Source organism: Cupressus sempervirens, chromosome 2 (assembly GCF_028749045.1).
Source record: "Cupressus sempervirens isolate cs-2001-9-10 chromosome 2, ASM2874904v1, whole genome shotgun sequence".
Taxonomy (NCBI): Eukaryota; Viridiplantae; Streptophyta; class Pinopsida; order Cupressales; family Cupressaceae; genus Cupressus; species Cupressus sempervirens.
Window position 1 is genome coordinate 260030645 of NC_143119.1, and position 11528 is coordinate 260042172.

The following is an 11528-nucleotide window of genomic DNA, read 5'->3' on the forward strand; positions in this document are numbered from 1 at the left end:
ATATATAGCCACACATTTACTGCATGGATCAAAAAATTATATCCGATTGTTATGATTAAGCCATAATCTTAGAAATGCTAAATCAGATAAAGTTTGGTATCATAGCCTATTTTGCAAAGAAATTGTAGGTGGTGAATGTTAAACAGGTCAGAAGATGAAGTTGAAAAGTTCAATCTAGAAATTGGAAAAAGAAGGACTTTTCCTCGATTAGAGATGACATCTAAACATAATCTTATCAAGTTTGATGCACAAGACTTCTAGAGAGATTTTGTGGAATTAAAGTCTTTGGTGGACATTGTAGTTCCTCTCCCATTTGAATTTTGTAAGTCATCCTGATGGATGCAACCTTGCTGATCTTTTGTTGTGATGGATCATGATTGTGACCCTGAGTGGTCTACACCGTCGAGGTGTTTGGATTTATAATTTTGTATCAGTTGCATTGATTATGCTTTTGACTGATCTTTGAGATTATGATGTGATTTTTGGTTCACTGAGGTTTGTGCCAGTGGTTACTAAGATTATTGTGGTATCATGAGGTTGTTTTGTGATTACCTTGAGATTTGTGTAGTGATTGCATTATGTACCATTACCATGCTACACTAGACTAGGTTCTTGTAGCAGTGGTTAGTCATGTTTATGACCATGGTTGCTTATGTGTTTTAAATGCCCTTTTAATGCAGAGTAATCAATATTTATTAAATGCATTAATGATTAGAATGGATTGTTCTTGTTGGATTATTTGGTTATGTGTTGCAGACATTTACCTTGTTTTATTTTGATCTGAGAGATATCTATTCTTATGTGATGATTTACATTTGAGATGACCTGAGGGTCAAATGTTACTCTTTGATTCCAGTATCATAGATATTAGACTACTATGTTGTTTAGTTAATCATATTGCATGATGATGCCATTTTGAGATGACAGTGTGTTTTATGATGATATCTAGTTATCTAGTTATCCAGTATTTGGACATACCTCTGATTTTGCTATATGATGGATTTAATGCTATGGTTATTTACTTCATTCCTACGTTGCTATGCTTTTTGTGAACACGAGTGATGTAAATAGATTATTTTAATATAATTAAATAAATGGTTAAATTAGGTGATTTAATGCATTATTTATTTGGCTATGTTATTATATGCAATTGCACTTGATCGTGTTGTTTAGTGTGCAGGATTTATATCCCTGGCAGTGGCACATGGAGTTAGTGATTCAGCTGTTCATATTTTACCAATGTCATCCTTGTATAGTCGACGTATCCTTAATTAAATGTTTAATTTAAACCTTTCGGTGATTATTAAATCCAAACTCATTTGCATTATGTGATTAGACCAGTAAGCGTGCCTGTGCATTTAGAGGTTCGCATTGTCGCAAAAAGTTATTAAGGAGGTTTATGTGTTTTTGGGTTTTCGGGCTTTTTAATTGTTTTATTTTAATTTTCGGCAACTTTGCCATAGATGAATTCCTATTTATAGGAATAGCCTATTTTTGTTTGGGTCAATTCAGGATTTAACTAGGTTGGCTGGTTATTTTCCCTAATCGATTATTCACTCAAAAAGTGAATAAATATCCAAAAAGGAATTTAATTCCTCACTTCTCACTTTCAAATTGGAAAGTTGGAGAGTAAAACCCAAAATCCTCTTCATGATGATTTACTGTTTTTTTCGTTGTGTGAGCTACGGATGTGGGATCATCGCGAGGTTGAGCTTGTTGGATCCAGCTCGGGGAAACCTTGGATTGTCGCGATTTTTAGCTACTTCTGCGAGATATTTATTTTATGGTTCAGATTCCCATTTTGCCCTTTTGGCTGTAAGGTAGGGCTTTCCTGTTTTATTGTTTCTGCTCCGTTTCTGCTTCTGTTTTTGGTAGCCATTTGTTTGGAGGCTGAGGTCTAGTATTCCCCTCCATTTTTGTATGCTAGTTCTACCCGGTTGGGCGAGTATGAACATTTCCCTATTTTTTGGGATGAGGGTTTGGGATTTTACGCCGTTATGCTGGCTATTTTTGCATACGGTGTTTGATTCCATTTATTTTTGGATTTTTGGGGTTTTTGAACCCAAATGCCAAATGGGTTTTAATTTTGTAGTTTTCCAAATTTTTGGGGTTTTTACCTCATTTTGTGTGCCGCCCTATTTTCTCAAGTTTTCTTGGCACAATGTGGGTCGTGGACCTTGATGATCCGTTTGGATATCACTCAAACCACTTTTGCACTTTTATGTTGCATTGGGATGTGTGTTGCATCTGTACTCCCGACGTTGTGTTTGGTTGAGTGATTTTATACCTATTATGGTTTCCTTTAGACCTTTGCTTTTGTTTCATGAACGCTAGGATTCATGTAGAATCCATACTCTCAGATTGAGGCCGGTTGAGTAAGTTCATGACTTTTGGTCTTGTTACATCATTGGGATTTGTGTAGAATCCATATTCTCGAATTGAGGCCGATTGAGTGATTTTATGATGTACAGTTTTATTGGCTTTGGGATTCATGTAGAATCTATCCTCTTGAGTTGCTTTTGGTTGGGTGTTTGTTTTGCATTGTGTTCTCATTCCTGTCCTTGTGTTATGATCTCCGTGATGGTGGTGCACCACACACGAGTACGTACACATACATTTGTTGGGTGACTTGCGAGGCCCGATCTTTCATGGATTTTCTGGAAGTTATGATCATTGGGGTTGGGATGGGAGTATGCATGCCCACGGGCACTTGTCATAGGATGAGCATGGGTAGGGTAGGGTAGCATATGGAGGGGGCTTCTACCTCGCAGCTTGGTGATCATTGTGCACAGAGGGTTGGCGAAGGAAGCTTTAATTAAGTGATAATTAAATAAAATGTGTGAATGATAATAAAACTTAAGATAATAAAAAGGTTTGGGGTGCAAGAGCCTTTCCATTGAGGGATGTTGAATCTGCGCAAGTCCTAGCTTGGGCCTTTTGATGCCAAGTGACTCTCTATTATGTTAGTCCCTACATAGTAGCCTATTGAGTGTCTGACTAGGACCTGTACTCCTTGCATTGTCTTAGGTTCTTGGTTGTAGCCATCATACTGTCTGGCGTGAGTGTTAGCCATGGATGTTGTGTTTTATGTGTGTTTTTGGTTGGATCATTATCTCCATCAGCACGGTGGGTGTGGACCTATGGGTGCCATGTGGTTGGGAGGTGTAGCTACCTTCACCATTGCTAGGGATTGGTGTACAGAGACAATCTTTTTTCCTAGTGCGACCATTGCTGGATGTCTTCACTTGGTACTTTGAGTTTCAAAGTATGCTTTCTTGTGATTTATGCTTTCATTAGGATGCTTGTATATCATGTTTAGATGATGTTATTTTATTTGACACATTCCCTTATTATGATGTTTAGCATATGATTAGATGATGTGATTTGCTTTAGTAGTATATCTATTGCTTACTACTTTTTAGCATGTGATAGGTGATGCTATCTACTGTAGGATTATCTTATGCGTTACTACTAGCATGTTAGATTTCCTTATGCTTATATTGTTGCATGTTTTAGTAGTGACATCCCTATTACGACAGTACTGATGATCTGGTCGGTGGCTTGGGATGTTATGCGTAGGGGATGGTTAGGACCCACGATGGTCTTATGATGCTATTAATGGTTGGGAGGAACCGCGTGCTTAGTTTGGTTGTTTTGTTCCTGAGATGTATATCTGTTCATTGTGATGTTGCTTTTGTTTTCTGTGATGTTTATTTCAGTGTGTTCTTAGCTACTATAGTTTAGATGGATAGATGTTCTCCTTTCTGTGTTGTTCTTGCGCTCGAGTGTTCATTCCTTGAGCCTTTGTGGATCTGGCACTCCCCGATGTGGAGGTTCTTTTGTCGGGTTTTCCCTATTTTTGAGTTCTGGAAGTGTTTTTACTTTCTATGGGTGACATTTGTTCAGCATTGTGCGACACTGATAAAGTATTGCACACCCATAGAAAGAATGTCATACGATACTATAAAGTGTCGCACACATTACTGGAGAAGTTTCGTACGACACTGGAAGAGTGTCGCATGGCTTTATGAGAAATGTCGTGCGATACTTTTCCAGTATCACATGCCTTCTTGAGAAGTGTCGCACGCAGTAAGGGAGAAGTGTCACCCTCCCTTAGTAAAAAGTGTCGCACTATTTTTGTGAAAAACCTGCGTGTGCCATCAGCGGGCACTTTTCTTCATGATCCAATCTTTTTGAGAGTTGATCTGGATACCCTTTTGGGTGTTCTTCAAGCCTATGTTGTTGCATTTTGAATTCAGGAGGTTTCTTTTGAAATTCAATTTTTCGTGTTCTGTTGTTGTCTCTTGGGGTTTAAAATATATCGTTTAACTCCTTATACTTAAGATATATTTTAATATATGTGACAAATCATTTGAGATAGGTTTCAAACCTCTCAGAGATAAGTTATGGATTCTAGGAAATTTCAGGGCTTCAGAAATCCAGACTTAGCCAATTTTCAAGGCTTCAGGATTTCAGGCTTAGCCAAATTTTGGGATTCTTCTTTTTACCCCAGCTTGGTGTTTTGTTGATGAGTGGTCATTTCTTGTGCCCTCATCTTTTTGTTATGGTTGTTGGCTTTTTTTTGGGTGTGTCTATTGGTAGTGGCATTCGGAGATTCGTTGGTTGTCGGGATTGTGTTGAAGTCTTCCGTTGTGATCATTGTGATCCCTTTATGACTTTGTCATGTGCATTCATACTTGTAAAAAAAAATAAAATCTTGGCTTGATTTGAATCCTTGTTTCCAAGGATCTCCAGGCAGGGCATTACATCTGGTATCAGAGCCCATGTTCAAACATTGGGATCTCTGTGTTATGTTGCCCATGTAGTTGTTGCTGCGTTGGTTGAGTGCGAGTGTCTTGGTGAGAACTCGTGATCTTTGTTGCTTTGGTATCTACTTGTGATGGACTTGCTTGTCTAGTAGATGCAACTAGAGCAGTGTGTGGAGAAGGAAGTGAGTTTTCCTGTCTTTGTAGGTGGGATCGATGTGCCTTGGTTTGTTGGTTGCTTGTGTGACCCTTTTTGGATGGAACCACTAATTGGTGTCCATGTGTTGGCTTGTGTGCCTCTTTTTGTTTCTTCTTGTGGAGTTAGGTGCATTGTTTCCCTATTTTCTCCCTATTGTAAGTTAATAGATGAATCTTATTATGATTCCTTATTTTGTTGATATAATGATGAAATGGTTCTTTTCTTTGAAAATGAGTGTTTATTGTGAATCATTGCAAAGTAGTAGTTTTGCATTATATCCTTGGGTTAATGACTTAAGTCCCCAATCTGATTATTTCTTAAGCTTATGGAAATTTGTATTAGATAGATGAATATCTAAATGTTGCATTGCATGGATTTTTTTTTTTTTTCATATGCATGAGATTACTGACGGTATACTGTTTGATGTGTGTGAGTGTGATCTCTAAAATTGCTAGGAGGATGTATTCCTTAGCATTGTGCAGTGACTTATCCCTCTTGTGTGACTGTACTCAGTCATCACCTGTAATGTGATTTGTTTGATACCTTATTTTATTTGTCTAGAGGTACTTTCCTCTTGTTGTTGGGATAGCATTGGTTTTTAGTATTTTCCTCTCTTGGAGTAGTCATCAAATTTTATCTATCGCTCTCATTGTGACAGTTGTCACATTTGACTTATTGTTGAAATGAGCTCTTTTTTTTGGTACTTACTGTTGGAATTGATAATTCCCCCATTTGGGCTTTTGATTATGTTTCATGATGACTATTCTGGATGTGTTTTATTGCTACCCAGTTGTGTGTTGTGACTCTATCATGTTCATCTCGAACCTCTGGTAGTACGTTCAAGGGATAATATCATGGAGAACATGCTAGAGTGTCTTTGTTAGATTTAAAGTTGTTATTGTAATTGAATGGTTTAAAAGATGAGTAAATATAGTGTATTTTGAAAGAAATTGAAAGATATGTACTTGTTTTATGGTGACTCTTGGACCCTTGCTTGAAATCTTTCAGTTCATTATGCATTAGTGCTTATGTTATTCTTAAGTAATGAAATTATGAAAGAAGAGTAATGATGGTTTCAATGTGTGATTTACCTTTCATTCCATGCCTTATGTTCTTTTGGGCATGTGTGCTCTTGTGTGGATTTGGACATTTCGTCCGTTGCTTGTCTTGGTGACCAAGGCTGTTGGTTTTGTCTTAGTTGTTTTGATTTGAGTGTTGGCTCAAATCGTAGGTCTTGGTCTCTCTTAGCTTCTTCTTATTGTAGTCCTTGTCGATATATTTTCAACACTTTTCAAATGGATTCAATCCAAGTTTGGTTGTGAGGCTATGGATTTTGGAGTTGTTGATTGATGTTCTGAGTACCTTTTCGAGTAAAGGCCAATCCAATCATGACATATCGTATTTATGGCCATTGGAGAAGTTTAACTCCTCATGTTATTCATAACAGAAGAGTTATCTTGTCTTCATAATCTAGTGGGTACTTGTTGGAGTTCGTGCTTGGGTTTTTGTGTTTCCTATTGCACTGAACCACCCTTGTGAGGTGTAGTGTGGTTTGTGAGCGTTCCTTGTTGTGGATGATGTTGCCTTATCATTTGGGAGTGACTTGATTCTTTGATGAGTCTACATTCTCCTTTCTGGATGTTAACCTTGGCACATCTTCGTATTCTTTCTCTCTTGAGAGAGTAGGCTAGTGTGGTTATGCCACTAGCTAAGTTAGTGTTCTCTTGTGAGTATGTTGATGGTTGGGGGAATTGTGAGTTCCCTAATGCATCTTGGGCTAACTTTGTGCAGAGGTTGAGAGCGACTCCCTCTTAGTCCTATACTCTGTAGTATCCTTCTCCCTAAGCGTATATCTTCATGTGGACTGTCTTAGTCAAGCTTTCTCTTAAATCATTGACTTGAGGTTGGAGATTGAGTTTAGTGGTAGTTTGTGTGTAGTTTTCCTAGCATGGTGCTAGAGGGACATGGTATCATTGGACACATGTTACCATCTCTTGTGTTGGTATGTAGACATTTCATGATTGTGTCCAATGACGCAAGTCTTTGAACCTTGTGAGAAGGTGATATCTTGTCTGGTTGGGTTGTGTTACCCTAGTTCCCAGTGATAGTTGAGCTTTTGTGCCATGGTGAGGCATTGTGCTCCTACGCTTGGTGGTGAGTAGTCCTTTGGAGTGTGTCCTTTTGTTGGTAAACTTTCATCCTCTTTGTTCTAAGGGTGAGTTTACGTGGATTCCAGAATGATCATGTGTGACATGATAGTATTCTTGGGAGTTTGGGATGGTTATTCCCCATGATTCCAACTTTTGTTGGAAGTGCTTAGTGTTTTGACCGTGTTTGTGGTCTTGTGGTAGGTGCATGTTTTGTTGGGCACCTGTTGACAAGGTAGAGTGTCTTGTTCCTTACCTTTTATTGTTGATTTTGTGGCTAGATGGTTTTTCCTAGCACATAGAAGGTTCCTTGTTGGAGGACCTTGTGTCTGTGTGACACCCATTCTCTTGTGGTTAACCCATTTGGGGGTTAACATGATGGTTTGAGAATGTTGGAGTGTTTTGGGTTTGACTTGTATAGAGTTGTTGAATCATTCCTATTGCTCGCTTAGGATTTTGTTCTTGGTGTGTTTGGTTTCTATTCTTGGATTGCAGGCTTTCAGGAGTAAGCCTAGTCTTTGGGGGGGATGATGTAGTGCCTCTCCCATTTGACTTTTGTAAGTCATCCTGATGGATGCAACCTTGCTGATCTTTTTTTGTGATGGATCATGATTGTGACCCTGAGTGGTCTACACCGTCGAGGTGTTTGGATTTATATTATTGTATCAGTTGTGTTGATTATGCTTTTGATTGATCTTTGAGATTATGATGTGATTTTTGGTTCACTGAGGTTTGTGCCAGTGGTTACTAGGATCGATGTGGTATCATGAGGTTGTTTCGTGATTACCTTGAGATTTGTGCAGTGATTGCATTATGTACCATTACCATGCTACACTGGACTAGGTTCTTGTAGTAGTGGTTAGTCATGTTTATGATAGTGGTTGCTTATGTGTTTTAAATGCCCTTTTAATGCAGAGTAATCAATATTTATTAAATGCATTAATGATTAGAATGGATTGTTCTTGTTGGATTATTTGGTTATGTGTTGCAGACATTTATCTTGTTTTATTTTGATCTGAGAGATATCTGTTCTTATGTGATGATTTACATTTGAGATGACCTGAGGGTCAAATGTTACTCTTTGATTCCAGTATCATAGATATTAGACTACTATGTTGTTCAGTTAATCATATTGCATGATGATGCCATTTTGAGATGACAATGTGTTTTATGATGATATCTAGTAATCTAGTTATCTGGTATTTGGACATACCTCTGATTTTGCTATATGATGGATTTAATGCTATGGTTATTTACTTCATTCCTGCGTTGCTATGCTTTTTGCGAATGCGAGTGATGTAAATAGATTATTTTAATATAATTAATAAATGGTTAAATTAGGTGATTTAACGCATTATTGCTTCGGCTATGTTATTATATGCAATTGCACTTGATCATGTTGTTTAGTGTGCAGGATTTATATCCTTGGTAGTGGCACATGGAGTTAGTGATTCAGCCGTTCATATTTTACCAATGTCGTCCTTGTATGGTCGACGCATCCTTAATTAAATGTTTAATTTAAACCTTTCGGTGATTATTAAATCCGAACTCATTTGCATTATGTGATTAGACCAGTAAGCGTATCTGTGTATTTAGAGGTTCGCATTGTCGCAAAAAGTTATTAAGGAGGTTTATGTGTTTTTGGGTTTTCGGGCTTTTTAATTGTTTTATTTTAATTTTCGGCAACTTTGCCATAGATGAATTCCTATTTATAGGAATAGCCTGTTTTTGTTTGGGTCGATTCGGGATTTAACTAGGTTGGCTGGTTATTTTCCCTAATCAATTATTCACTCGAAAAGTGAATAAATATCCAAAAAAGAATTTAATTCCTCACTTCTCACTTTCAAATTGGAAAGTTGGAGAGTAAAACCCAAAATCCTCTTCATGATGATTTACTGTTTTGTTCGTTGTGGGAGCTACGGCCGTGGGATCGTTGCGAGGTTGAGCTCTTTGGATCTAGCTTGGGGAAACCTTGGATTGCCACAATTTTCAGCTACTTCTGCGAGATATTTATTTTATGGTTCATATTCCCGTTTTGCCCTTTTGGCTGTGAGGTAGGGCTTTCCCATTTTATTGTTTCTGCTCCGTTTCTGCTTCTTTTTTTTGTAGTCATTTGTTTGGAGGCTGAGAACTAGTGTTCCCCTCCATTTCTGTATGCTAGTTCTACCCGGTTGGGTGGGTATGAACATTTCCCTATTTTTTGGGATGAGGGTTTGGGATTTTACGCCGTTATGCTGGCTATTTTTGCATACGGTGTCCGATTCCTTTTATTTTTGGATTTTTGGGATTTTTGAACCCAAAGGCCAAATGGGTTTTAATTTTGTAGTTTTCCAAATTTTTGGGGTTTTTACCTCGTTTTGCGTACCACTCTATTTTCTCGGGTTTTCTTGGCACAATGTGGGTCGTGGACCTTGATGATCCATTTGGATATCACTCAAACCACTTTTGCACTTTTATGTTGCATTGGGATGCGTGTTGCATCTGTACTCCTGACGTTGTGTTCGGTTGAGTGATTTTATACCTATTATGGTTTCCTTTAGACCTTTGCTTTTGTTTCGTGAATGTTAGGATTCATGTAGAATCCATACTCTCGGATTGAGGCCTGTTGAGTAAGTTCATGACTTTTGGTCTTGTTACATCATCGGGATTCGTGTAGAATCCATACTCCCGAATTGAGGCCGGTTGAGTGATTTTATGATGTATGGTTTTATTGGCTTTGGGATTTGTGTAGAATCTGTCCTCTTGAGTTGCTTTCGGTTGGGTGTTTGTTTTGCATTGTGTTCTCATTCTTGTCCTTGTGTTATGATCTTTGTGATGGTGGTGCGCCACACACAAGTACGTACGCATACATTTGTTGGGTGACTTGCGAGGCCCGATCTTTTATGGATTTGCCGAAAGTTATGATCATCGGGGTTGGGATGGGAGTATGCATGCCCACAGGCACTTGTTGTAGGATGAGCATGGGTAGGGTAGGGTAGATATGAAGGGGGCTTTTACCTCGCAGCTTGGTGATCATTGTGCCCAGAGGGTTGGCGAAGGAAGCTTTAATTAAGTGATAATTAAATTAAATGTGTGAATGATAATAAAACTTAAGATAATAAAAAGGTTTGTGGTGCAAGAGCCTTTCCGTTGAGGGATGTTGAATCTGTGCAAGTCCTAGCTTGGGCCTTTTGATGCCAAGCGACTCTCCATGATGTTAGTCCCTACATAGTAGCCTATTGAGTGTCTGACCAGGACCTGTACTCCTTGCATTGTCTTAGGTTCTTGGTTGCAACCATTATACTGTCTGGCATGAGTGTTAGCCATGGATGTTGTGTTTTATATGTGTTTTTGGTTGGATCATTATCTCCATCAGCATGACGAGTGTGGACCTACGGGTGCCATGTGGTTGGGAGGTGTAGCTACCTTCACTACTTCTAGGGATCAGTGTACAGAGACGATCTTTTGTCCTAGTGCGACCATTGCTGGATGTCTTCACTTGGTACTTTGAGTTCCAAAGTATGCTTTCTTGTGATTTATGCTTTCATTGGGATGCTTGTATATCATGTTTAGATGATGTTATTTTATTTGACACATTCCCTTATTATGATGTTTAGCATATGATTAGATGATGTGATTTGTTTTAGTAGTATATCTGTTGCTTACTGTATTTTAGCATGTGATAGGTGATGTTATCTACTGTAGGATTATCTTATGCGTTACTACTAGCATGTTAGATTTCCTTATGCTTATATTGTTGCATGTTTTAGTAGTGACATCCCTATTACAACAGTATTGATGATCTAGTCGGTGGCTTGGGATGTTATGCGCGGGGGATGGCTAGGACCCACGATGGTCTTATGATGCTATTGACGATTGGGAGGAACCACGTGCTTAGTTTGGTTGTTTTGTTCCTGAGATGTATTTCTGTTCATTGTGATGTTGCTTTTGTTTTCTATGATGTTTATTTTAGTGTGTTCTTGGCTGTTGTAGTTTAGATAGATAGATGTTCTCCTTTCTGTGTTTTTCTTGCGCTTGAGTGTTCATTCTTCGAGCCTTTGTGGATCCGGTTCTCCCTGGTGTGGAGGTTTTTTTGTCAGTTTTTCCCCATTTTTGAGTTTTGGAGGTGTTTTTACTTTCTATGGGTGACATTTGTTTAGCATTGTGTGACACTGATAAAGTATCGCACGCCCATAGAAAGAATGTCGTACAATACTATAAAGTGTCACACACATTACTGGAGAAGTGTCGTACGACACTGGAAGAGTGTCACACAACTTTATGAGAAATGTCGCGCGATACTTTTTCAGTATCGCACGCCTTCTTGAGAAGTGTCGCACGTAGTAAGGGAGAAGTGTCGCCCTCCCTTAGTAAAAAGTGTCGCACGGTTTTTGTGAAAAACCTACGCGTGCCATCAGCGGGCACTTTTCTTCATGA